This window comes from Serinus canaria, chromosome 2 (assembly GCF_022539315.1).
Source record: "Serinus canaria isolate serCan28SL12 chromosome 2, serCan2020, whole genome shotgun sequence".
Classification (NCBI taxonomy): Eukaryota; Metazoa; Chordata; class Aves; order Passeriformes; family Fringillidae; genus Serinus; species Serinus canaria.
The window spans coordinates 69,522,430-69,534,699 of NC_066315.1; positions in this window are offsets into that span (position 1 = coordinate 69,522,430).

A 12,270-nucleotide genomic window follows, 5' to 3' on the forward strand; every position below is an offset into this window, starting at 1 on the left:
ACTTTCCTTTCTGTACACATAGTCCCACTTATAAGTTATTTAAAAATTGTACATCTGTGCACACACATACCTTTTTATATTGTGTTCACCAACTGTATTTTTCAGGAATGCAACTCATAGAGAAATTTCACACTAAAATAAACTTAGCAAATTCACTGAACACCACAGTTCTGCTCTCAATACACTGAAACTTATTACTTATCTGTCAAAATCATTCTTAAAAGATACAGAATGGGAAGCTAAAATGGATGCTCTGAAATAAAATAATGTTTTGAGCACAAAATAACATTTTAAGCACAGAGAAGATCTTTAAAAACCTCCCCAAAACCACAAACATTCAGATTTTATACATAATAAAATAATGTAGAATGCATATACACTGGTGAGATTTGTAGAGAATATAATGTAAATATTCTGTCCTGAAAAATATCAAACACAAGACAATAACTTCTCACTTTTTAAATTTAGTCAGAACCAAGGAATAATGCAGTAAGAAGGAAAATTTTTCTAGAGAAAGGCTTACCTTCAAGCTTCAGCACCAAAGACAATACAGCTTTCCAGCTGTATGTGGGTATACTGGCTGAGCCCTTGGGAATTTATACAGTCTGAGTTGTGACCCACCCACTGCTGTGCTTCAGAAGTTTGACTTTTGACACCATAAAAATAAAATAATGGTATGAGGTCAGTTTTTTGTTTCAATGGGTTTGGGTTTGATTGATGGGAGAACAAATATTAGTATTTTATGCTTTTTAACAGTGCTTTCCACCAGTACATCAGGACCACTTTGCTGGAGAAGAGGCTGGGAAACAATGCCTCATTTAAAATGAGATACTGGGATGGCAGTTAAAAAAAAAAAGTGAAAACCTTAGTTATTAGTCAAAATGTCAATAATTAGTCAATTTGTTATTATGGTTGTAATAAAAGACCAGAACTCTCTTTCAGTTAGTCCTTTCTGAATGTACAAAATGTAGCCATGCTAGACAGAAGAGATGGGAAGACAGGACTTAGCCTTTTATTCTTCTAAAAAAATTGGGGAAATAAAGTAGGGTGCATGTGATAAAACCAATTGAGATGAAAGTCAAAACCAGGAACATTTTCTTTCAGAAGCTGGAATATTTATAAAAGATCTTTCTGTAAGTGTGTTTTTATAGCAAGGTATTTTATTCTCAGGGGTTAACAGCAAAACCCTTTTTTTACTCTAGACAAAGTAAAAAAAACCAAAACAGTCAGTTCCAAATGTATTTGTGGATGCATTTGCCTTGTATCTCTCAGATCTTCCATGAGTAACTTAATGGTGTGACAGATGATGGAAGAACTGTGAAATCCAGCTAGAGTGTTCATGCTCTGTGGGACAGTCATAATATATAATAGCAATTATATTTAATTTATAAAAGCTATTGTTCTGTATTGGAATAATAGAATGGACAAACAGTTAAGAAGCCATTCTGACCTCTGCAAAGCACTGTGTGATTTCTAAAATCGGGGGGAGAAGGGGGAAAGGCAGGAGGGGGATCTCAAAGTCTGTACAACGTAATTCTTTAGAACATACAGGACATAACTGTGATCTCTGCTAGGCAGAGTAGTCTCCTGTACTGCTGTCAAAAGTTTAGGCAGTGCAGTGTTCTTTGCCTCAGTCTGCTTCCTCTTGTGAAAATAAACGTGCCATATAAATCTACGTTCCCCTTGATGAGGTGTTGTCTGTCAGCATGTAGCTCAGGAGGTGAGGTGAGGTGGTTACATGGACATCAGGAGAGGCAGAAGTGCTTTCTAGAAGTGCTAGGTAGCCAGAAGAAAATCTGACATATGATTAAATAGTGGGAGGTGTGCCTGGACCCCAAGTCACAGGGCATGTATCACATGTTGCTTTCCTTTTAAGCTTAGTGCCCACAAAATAATGATTATTAGTCATCCTTCTAAGATGATGATGAAAAAGCTGAAGTGAACATGCCAACAAGGGCTAATGCCAGCTGTGCTGAACTAGAAGAATCTGTGGACTCCCCCAAGGGTCTTAGAAAAGATCTGGATAGACCAGAGAGCTCAGCAATCACCAAATGTATGACATTTAACAAGAGCAAGTGCCAGATTCTCCATCTGTGATGGGGTGATTCTCATTGCAAGTACAAACTGAGGGGTGAGAGGTTAAAAATGGCCCTTCATAAAGAGATCTGTGGGTTTGGGTCAATGGCAAGTTGAATATGAGTCAACAGTGTGTCCTGGTAGCCAAAAGGACCAACTACATACTGGGGTGCATCAGGTTCAGCATCACCAGCTGGTTGAGGGAGGTGATTGACCCTGCCAAAGGCAGGGGACATCTTTAATGTCCCTTGAAAACCAAACTATTCTCTGATTCTATGATTTTCTCACTCTACTCTGCACTGATGTGGCCTCACCTCAAGTCCTGTGTGCAGCTTTAGGCACCTCAATGTAAGAAGGACATCACACTGTAAGAGCATGTACAGAGGAGTGACAAAGATGGTGAAAGGCCTCGAGGGCAAGAAGAGAAGGCTGAGGGATGACCTCATCTCAGCCTTCAACTTCCTTAATGGGTGCAGTGGAGGAGGTGTTTCTCTCCTCTCTCTGGTGACCTGTGATGAGCCACAAGGAAATGGAATGAAGCTGCATCGAGGGAAGCTCAGACTGGACACTGAGAAAAGGTTCTTCATCCAGAGAGTGGCCAGTCACACCCTGAACCAGACTCCCCAGGGAAGTGGGCACAGCACCCCGTGTGTCAGAGTTCAGTGAGTATCTGGACAATGCTCTTAGTCATATGGTTTATTTGTAGGTAGTCTTGCAAGGATCAGAGAGCTGAACTCAATGATCCTCATAGTTTCCTTCCAATTTGAGATACTTTATGATTCTTCAAACCTGTGTGTCTTCACTTAATAAGCTGTTTTATCACATTTATGTTTATAGTGCACCTCAGATTAATGCCACTATTTTCACTCCTTATCCTTTTTTGTTCAGGGCCACTTTATGTCCACAAGGATTTAGTTCTACTTCCACCACACTGGTCTTCAATTGCTGCATGTGAGAGTTGGTCAGTGTATTTGACTCAGTGAAATCTGCCTTTCACATGTCATTCAAGACTATCTGCTAAACAACCACAATTCCCATTCCCTTAGTCTTGTTGATCATACATGAATTACAGAAGTGTGCAGACCTGCATCACAAGTCCAGATCATCTCGTATGACCTGAATTTTAGGACTTACAAACATATTCAGGAAGAAGCTGCACTTTTGGTAGTGATCTTTTTTTTTACACACTATCACACTGCAAGAATAGAAATAAAATTATCCCAGTGGGTTTTTTTTTATCTAGTGAGTTTAACTTCTGTGTAGTGTCCTGCTTCCAGATCTTCAGAACTTTGTATGCATTTGATGCAGAGCTTTCTTCCATGAGTTATACAAAAATCATGTTTTCTCTTAAAGAATTGGAGTTTCAGGTTCACAACACACCTACAATAAGCAAATACATGGAGGACAAAAACTCTGCTGTGATAATGTTTGGTAAAGGGAAGCAGCGTTCTTTATGAGGGTCTGGTGTGGTTTTCTGTGCTCAGACTGGGAGTTAATGCAAGGCCCATTTTAAGCAACAGAATATACCCACAAGCAAATGAAGAACTGGATCAGAGCAGACCAGCAGTATAACATCAACCTTAAAAGGTCTTTTACAGTCTGCTTGACGTGAGGTCTAAAGTAAGCAAGCCTTCCTTCACTTGGAAGACTATGTGGGACAACTGGCAATGGATTGTCCTGTCAAGCACAGCTGTGCAAGCAGCACAAACAGTTCAGTCACACATCCTTGTTAGACAATGCTTGTCCCAAGAAAGAGGTCAGCTAAGGCTCCGTTGCCCTTTCCTCTGCCAGGCATTTCATTGTGGAGCTGTCCCTAAACCAACAGACTCTTTAGTACCTGAGCTTTGGACAACTGACAGTATAAAAGGAACTTAACCAAAAGAATATGAAGTCCAGGTCAGCTCACAGAACAAAGCCTCTCATCTAATCTAAAACCTACTCAGAACTCAGGATTCTGTCCTTGATCCTGCTCTTTTGCCAATAGAAAGGAGCATATTCATTGTTTTGTGTTTGTCCTCATTCCACAATGTGACTCTAGAAGCTGACTTTTAATCAGGGACAGAGGTAACCAGTCACAGAGAGATTTACTGATTGCAGCTGACTGTCTAACTTGTTACCATTGCAGACCTGGGTGCTGCAGCTATCGATGGTTTCTCTCTTCATTGTTCTGTGGTTCTGTTTTTTCCCCAGTACTAAACACATGAAGTATCTGGTCAAGCTCCATCAGACAGGTGCCCATAGCCCACCTGGTACCTTTCTGCCACAGCTCTATTCCATTGGAGATGTGCACTGTTGCCTGCAGTGCTACCTTGATCTCTCACAGAGCATTTGTCATTGCTCTTAATTGTAATTGCAATATCCCATATGACATCTCACATCCCTTTATTCATTTGAAACTGACACAGGCTTAGACTTCATTGTACAGGTGATGATTTCTTACTGCTCCCCCTGACATAGGTTGATGTGACCTTCATGGCATAATTTTCAGTGATCACATCCCCCAGGCCAGCAATGGGTTGGATGGGAGTCTTTGACTCAGAACTTGAAAAACATCCTCACTGTGGTTGAATGAGTTTTAGATTCACATACATGCAAAGCCTTTGCCTTGCTTCCATACATGCCACATATCTTTCTGTGGAAGCAACATGTGTCTGATGATAAAGGTGCCTTCATTCTGTTAAAGCTCAAATGCAAAAAGCAAGTGTACAAGAGTTGAAAGCAAGAAGAGTCCACCAGGTGGGAGTATAGGAGCTTTCACCATGCACTCAGAGATGGAATCTGAAAAGCAAAAATTGTGCTGGAAGGAAAACTGACAAGGGATATGAAGGACAGTAAGAAAAGGTTTTTTAAGTACAACAGCAAAATGGAGACTAAAGAAAAGTCTGGATGATTGAAGAAGGTTCCTGATTATTTCAAAAAGTGACTAATTTTCAGAAAGGAAAAGGAGGAAAATTGAGGAGACTGCAGGTCTCTGTAGTCACTTGAAAGATGTAGTGCACTGCCGCAAGGCACTAAGGGCTAGTACTCATTATGATCTGTGTCAAGAAAAACACAGTCTCTAAGACACTGCTTAAAATACCATTTATTGCAGCTAACATTGAAAGGAAAAAGAGGGTAATATAGATAATTTTATTGTCACTCCTGAAAGGAGGTTGCAGCCAGGTGAGGATTGGCCTCTTCTCCCAGGTAACTACAATAGGACAAGAGGACATATTCTTAAGCTTTACCAGGGGAGATTTAGGTTGGACAATAGGAAGGAATTCTTCACAGAAAAGGTGAATGGGCATTGGAATGGGCTGCCCAAGGAGGTGGTGGAGCCACCATCCCTGGAGGTGTTTAAGAAAAGACTGCATGTGGCACTAAGTGCCATGATCTAGTTGACATTGTGGTCTTAAGTCATAGGTATGACTTATAGCCTGCTTACATAGGTTGATCATCTCAAAGGTCTTTTCCAACCTAGTTGATTCTGTGATATTCCCTTAGCTGCTGGGAGCCCCAAGCTGTGCAGCATTGGAAAGATCACCCGTCAAGGAATGGCATGCCATGCAAGTCCCATCCACAGAGATCGGTGTTCAGTGACACTTTGGTCTTCAGAGCTCTTGCAGGAATTTTTAAAGAAGAAAGCAGTTAACTTCTTCCGAGAAACAGAAGGATGTTCACATGAAAACCTGCTGCTTCACTTTATGATAATGCAAGGAGGCAGGGGATGCATCACTCATGCCAAGTGGGAGCTACCTACAGGTTCCTCCCTTCTGACTCGCACACAAAGTTCATGCTGCAGCCCAGGGCGATGTGCAGGACAGCACAGGATGGAGAGCCAAGCTCGGCAAGCTCAGGCCTGTGCCTTCTGTCAGATACTATGTAGGTCACTAACGCCCTGGTGTACAATTGTATTTGATCTCAAATCCCCGCAGAAGGCTTCCAAGCATAGCCTCCTGGGAACATTTTGAGCCATGTGAGGGAATAAAAGGTGATGAAGAAAACCAGCACAGATTTACCAAGGACAAATCTCTCCTGACAAACATCATTGGCTTCTAGGATGGGACAGCTTGTTGTATAAACAAAGGGAGAGCAGAGGGTATTGTACACCTGACTTTAGTAAGGCCTTCAGGATGATCTCCCATAATATCCTTGTAGTCACATTGGAGAGCTATAGCCTGAATAAGCAGGCAATGTTTTGGGTGGAAATTCTGTACTGAGAGAAGCAGCAGGAGCAGGGCTGCTCCATGAGGACAGTGAGCTGGGCCAAGAGTCAGCCCCCAGGGAGGGCAGTGCCCTCACCACAATATCTGACCTTACGGAAACAGAACCAAATGTCAGTGACAGGGTCCATCAACATGGACACAGCAAGAGGAGAACCAGGGCCATGGTCCATTTCCAGAGCCTAGGGTTAGGGAGCAACGAGAGCTGGTTGCTGCCTGTGGAATGGGAGGCTGGCTGACCAGGGCCCAGCCCCATAGCAAATGAGCAAGGGAAACGGGACAGACCTTGCAAGTGTGGCAGGTCCAACCAAGCCTTCAGAACATGAGGCAATATGAGTGACAGGGCATGCCCAAAGCTAAGCTGGGAAGTCTCTCCACAAGTGAGGGCTGCAATCAGATCCAGTGACTATAAGGCAGGTCAGCAGTGATAGAGCAGGCTCAAGTTCAAGCCAGGAAATGAGTGCACAAGTTGTTGTCAAGCAGGCCATGGCCAAGCAGGGCAGGACTGAGGGGAACAGGAGAACGCCCCTGATGTGGTGTCACTGAGGTAGGGGCTGATGGCCTGGGGCAAGGAGTAGCATGGGATCTGGGGATTTGGGCAGGTGGGAGAGGTCCCATGGAAGATCAAGGCCACTGAGGGCTTCCAGTGCAGCCTCCCCTGTGAGGACAGTGTGCCCTTGCTCCTCAGGAGACTGGCACTCGGGAGGGACTCACTTCAGAGTGGCTCAGTGGCTGTGGGGTGCTGGGGTGCTGTTTCAGGGGACACAGAGCTGGGACAAGGGCAGTGGATAGGAAATGGACATGGCACGAGAGGCCAAGAGCTGAGTGAGATGGCCAGGCTACTCCAACAGGCCCCAGAGGCTGGTCAGGAGCAAGCCAGGAAGGATGGCCTGGCTGGCTGGAAGGGGATTATTCAGGAGCCTGGCTCTGAGCAATGAGTGAGTGCTTTGTGGAGATCAGGAAGGTTTGTAAGGACAGGGCCCTGTGTGACCAGAGACCCAGGCTCCTTGGTGCTTGGCAGAGGGCTCAGGCGGGACTGAGCTCACTGTCAGGGAGCAACAAGGGCCATCTTTTCCCAAAGAGGAATAAACCAGGAGGCAAGGGGGATGCCACAGCTGGAGCCTCACCAGCCAGGGCTCAGCAGCTGAGCCGAGCAGGCCTGGAGACCACGGGCAGATCCTAAGGCAACGTCATGGCCATGAGGCAGGTGCAAAGACAACATTGACCACAAAGTCAATTCACACAGCAAAGGTAGGTCCAGGTCCAGTGATCACAGGCCAAGGCCAAGGTCACATTAGGAATCCTTGGCCAGGAATGGTCACAGCTGTGTTTGAACTGGTGAATGACACACCACTGGTGTAATACACATGGGAACTGAAAGTCCAGCACATAGCTTAGAGCTCCAGGGGTCACAGGGTGGGAGAGGTTCCAGGGCTCTTACAATTCATTAGTGCAGGACTGTTGCAAATTCATTAGTGCACTCAGAGGTGTGTCATACACTTATGAGCAAAAGAGATGGGCCTGAAGACAAGGCTACAAGGCTTAGGACTGAGGTCTGCCAGGAGGAAGAACTGCAGTGCACTTCAGTGCTACGTCTAGGCTGAAAGAAGTTTCTGTTGAGGGCAACAGCTTTGACTTGGGGAGCTTCACTTAATTTCTTGCTGATTAATGTTAAATTTTTGTTGTTTACTTAGTAGCTGACAAAATCAATGCAACAAACTATGAAACAGACTTTTCATCCTGCTTCCCCACATTTCATTTCAATACAAAAAGCCTCCTCTTATGCTTACTAGTTTCAGCTTCCTTGTTACACTCAGTGCTCACCAGTCCCTTTGGTGAAGGAGCAAGCAATGGAAAAGGTTGTAATTGGTATATAACTGTTTATATCTGCCAGATGCTACTGCTCACTTTTATTCTGTGCTCTAGTCTGCTTCAGGAGCTGCAGTTCCACAGGGATGTCCTTGCTGCAGCATCAGTGACCAGCAGGCTGCAGTTCCTCTGGAGTGTCACTGCTCTGGCATGAGCTGCCTGTGGTTGTAATGCCCCAGAGGTGACTCCTGGGAGTGTGCCTTCAGCTGTGCTCTTTATAACATCCCCTTTTTATTAACATCCCCATGTCTTTTTTTTGTTTCTCCAAATACATCTGTTAATGTCTCTGTCCACTCTTTCTTAATTACACTCAGCCAGAGGTTGAGTGTAATATGCTCCTCTGACTGGAGATTATGCACACAATGAGCTCTTTTCATTCATTACAGGGTCTGCTGCAAATGGCTAAGAACAATTCATGTCCTCCTCTCACAAACTGTGCCAGCACCCAATACAGGCTCCAGACCCATGTGCAGAGGGTGCCGGGGAAATCTCTTGCTGAAGCTGGTTGTGCTCTCAGGGTCCTAACACTGGCTGTTGTCAGTCCTGAAACTTAAATAGCTGATAGTATTTTCTATATATTTATTACCTCTCAAACGAGTTCTCTTCCATGGTTTTGTCCAGTTTCCCTTTAAAATCATGTGAAATTTTATTATCTTCCACATTCTTTGACCATTAATTCCATCATTCAGCTGTTTGTTGTCAGCTACCTCTGTGTGCTGAGGTTTTTAAGCTGCTTTCTACTAACCTCTTTTAATGCCATTAAGTTCCTAAGATATAAGTTAAGAAGATAATACCGATAGTTCAGAAGATATACCCGATAGTCAACCTCTGTCACTGCCTCCATAACACTCAGAACTTCAGAAACCTCTGCTCTTGAGATCATTCCTCTCCTAAAAGTTTGACTGCGTGGGCTCAGGGTCATGTGAAGCAGCTTCCAAAGACTGAATCAGGGCAGCGTTTGTGCAAGAGCTGCGAGATGCCTCCATGGGCGTCTACATCCCCCTCACCCAAGAGAAGAATTTAAGTGGAGTCTCTTGACTGGCCCTTGCCAGTTTGCCTTGCCATGAACTTCAGCAACATGGACACTGCAAGTGTTCATTTTGGACACTAGTAATAAAATTATTAAATTGCCTTTTATTGGGAATTACATGAGAGGGGGAAAAGAGAGAGCAGAGACAATTTCATGTTCCTTCCAGTGGTCAGATCCCAAAGCAGTGCAACATTGGATGGATCTTTATTCAAGGAACAGCACACTGTGCATATCCCATGCATGCAGAGGTTCACTGGGGGTGTGATCTTTACACTTTTATAGGTATGTTCTGTTTATCATTTCTACTGATGAATGAAAGAATGCAGAAAAAGGCTGCTTCGCTTCAAGATAAAGACAAGGATATGCCAGCAACATCATCACAGGGTGCCAGTTTGTGACCATCTGTGAGGTTCTCCATGCCTCCATCTGTGAGGTTCTCCATTATGATTAGCAGATGAAGTTTAGCCCACAGCCACGTGATATGTTGAGCACTGTATAGTCCCAGACGCTAAGGAGTATGTGCAGCCTAACTTAACACAAAACTGCACACACTGATCAACTTGATCAGATCCATTTTTACGTGGTCACTAACTCCTCAATGTACAATAGTGTTCTGGTTAGAAGCACTACAGACCCTGATTTGTGGATTTAACTTGCAAGCTTCATATTTGACCTACCTCATCACCACAGGCTTGTTTGGCAATCACTGGACTGTAACAGTAGTGCAGGGAACTGCAGCATGTAATATCTTATGGGGAAAGCCCTTGCCCTTCTGGTCTCCTTGTCACCTCCTGCTGTGTATCCCCTTTCCTTGCCAAGCAGCCCCACCCTTGCTGCTTTTTGACAATCTCCTCTCCTGTCCTTTTTCCCTATTGGTAAATCTTAGCTCACTAGCCACAAGAAACAGAAAGCCCTGCTCTGTGTCAAAGTCTTTCTAGCAGACGTGAACCTTTCCGTTTGATTCAGCATGCTGTGCTTTCTCAAATACCATTTGGGAACGCAGGACAGCTCTGCCCTGGGTTTTCTGCACTTACTCTAGTGACTATGGTTACAGCATAATGCCTGCTAAATCTTGTGCCTTCAGCCATGGATTCAGTTTGCTTAGGAGATAGCTGGCCTCTCTCACAAGTCATATATGCAGAGGGATGTGGAATAGTCTCAGAAATTTATATTTCCCAAAGGGCAGGGAAGATATGTCATCTTCAACCCTTCCCCAAATGACATAAGAAGGAAGGGCACATGTAAGTCACACAGCATTTCAAATGCTGTCCTGTGTTTTTGTTCCACACATCCCTGGCAGTACAATAAACCCAGAACAACACAGCACATAGTGAAAATGGAGTGTAGTAAATGGACAGATGGCAGTTTATTGACATACCAGCTTCAGTGATGCTGCCGGGGGCAACAAGGGCTGCAGGACAATACCTAGACTTTGTGGGAGCTGGGATTGATGTTATTAAACTCTTACCAGACTTCAGAGCTGGGAAACAACAAGAAGAGTTTGCTCTCCTCATGGCTGCTCTTCCCTCATCCCTTTGTAACACCCTCCACATGGTCTTTTCAGAATTGCTTCCCATGGGAGCTGCAGCAGCCACACTGACCGTGGCAGAGCCTTTGCAGCAGGTCCTGCCAGCCCAGACCAGAACGCAGTACTGGGCCCAGCCATTGATACAGGGGTATGGATCTTATCCAGCCTCCTTGAATCTACACTTTTACAACTCATTTTAGCCTCTTTAGAGGGTGGTTTTTTTTTCATAGACAAAACAGCTCCACCCATTCTACAGAGTTTGACCATGATATTTTTTCCAGGACACAGACATTTTAAAATGCCTCTGTTTTTTCACCAAATAATATTTCTGTCTTTTTCTTCAAAAATTACTGGATTTAAAACTCAGTGCCACTGGTTTACATTTTCAGTATATTGATCATAATCATCTGCTTGCACAAAAATTAGGAACAAAATTGGAACATACATTAAGCTCCCAGACCTAGTTTTCAACAGATGTCTGTCAGAAGACTTGGGACATCATTTTGTGTCCCTAGTGACACCTAATGGCCCAATGTAGAATGAGTCAAATAGTTCTGTTTCACAGTTATGACTTTAGGTGGACCTCTGTCATATGCAGTTTTAGGAAACCATTTACCATTTCATTCATCTTTGTTTCATTACCATTGATTTTCTCCATTTATTTTCTTTAAAATAATCATCAAGAAAGGAACAATTAAACAAGAGAATAGTTATTTTTTATATTCATGTTATATAATTCAATAAATATTAATTTTATTTTCATTGTACCTAGAAAATGCAGAGTGACAGATGTGCTTGTTTCAGTTTAATAACAGATCTATAATTGTTTATAAACTTTCACCCTCTGCTTCTTGGAAACTTATTTTATACATCCTGCCTTTTTCTTTTCTGAGTTAGTTGTAGCAAAACTCTCTTTGCTGCCTTAGGTTTTAAGGGAAGCAGAACATTATATACATAGAAATGCTTAAAACTACATAAATAAGAATACATTTTTTAGTTGAATACTTCTGTTAGCCATGTCTAATCCCTTAAAGCTGTCTTGGGAAGACCGGTATTTGCAGTTCTTCCATAGGCTTCTTAGCAGCCAAAATACATTTCCCTGTAGTCAGCATCATCATTTCAAGTTATATTTAATACTTCTAAAATGTTTGAGGCAGCTCCAAACACTGCCAAGTATCTCCCTTTTGTAAGCCCTTTTTAAGTAGTGTGTTTTGCAGTTCTGCACGTGTATGCCCACAGAAGGAAGATTGCTTAAGTCACTGATCAACACTAATAAGTCTTTCAATTGGATAAACTGCAACCTGAAGAACCTTTCCCCTAAAGACTCTGAAATAGGAAATGAAACCTCTAGGGGATTATGTTATCAAAAGGCAGTAACAAGGATTTTCTCACATGGTTCCTGTGGGTATTAGACAGCTGAAGCAGTCCACCTTTTAAGAAAAACAGCAATACTTTCCTCATGTTTTTGAACTTGTATCTCTTAGGCATCACCTCAATGTATTTCCTGGGGGCAGTTAGGGGAAATCTTTTAAAACTATCTGGAAATACAATGGCAGGCTAAAAAC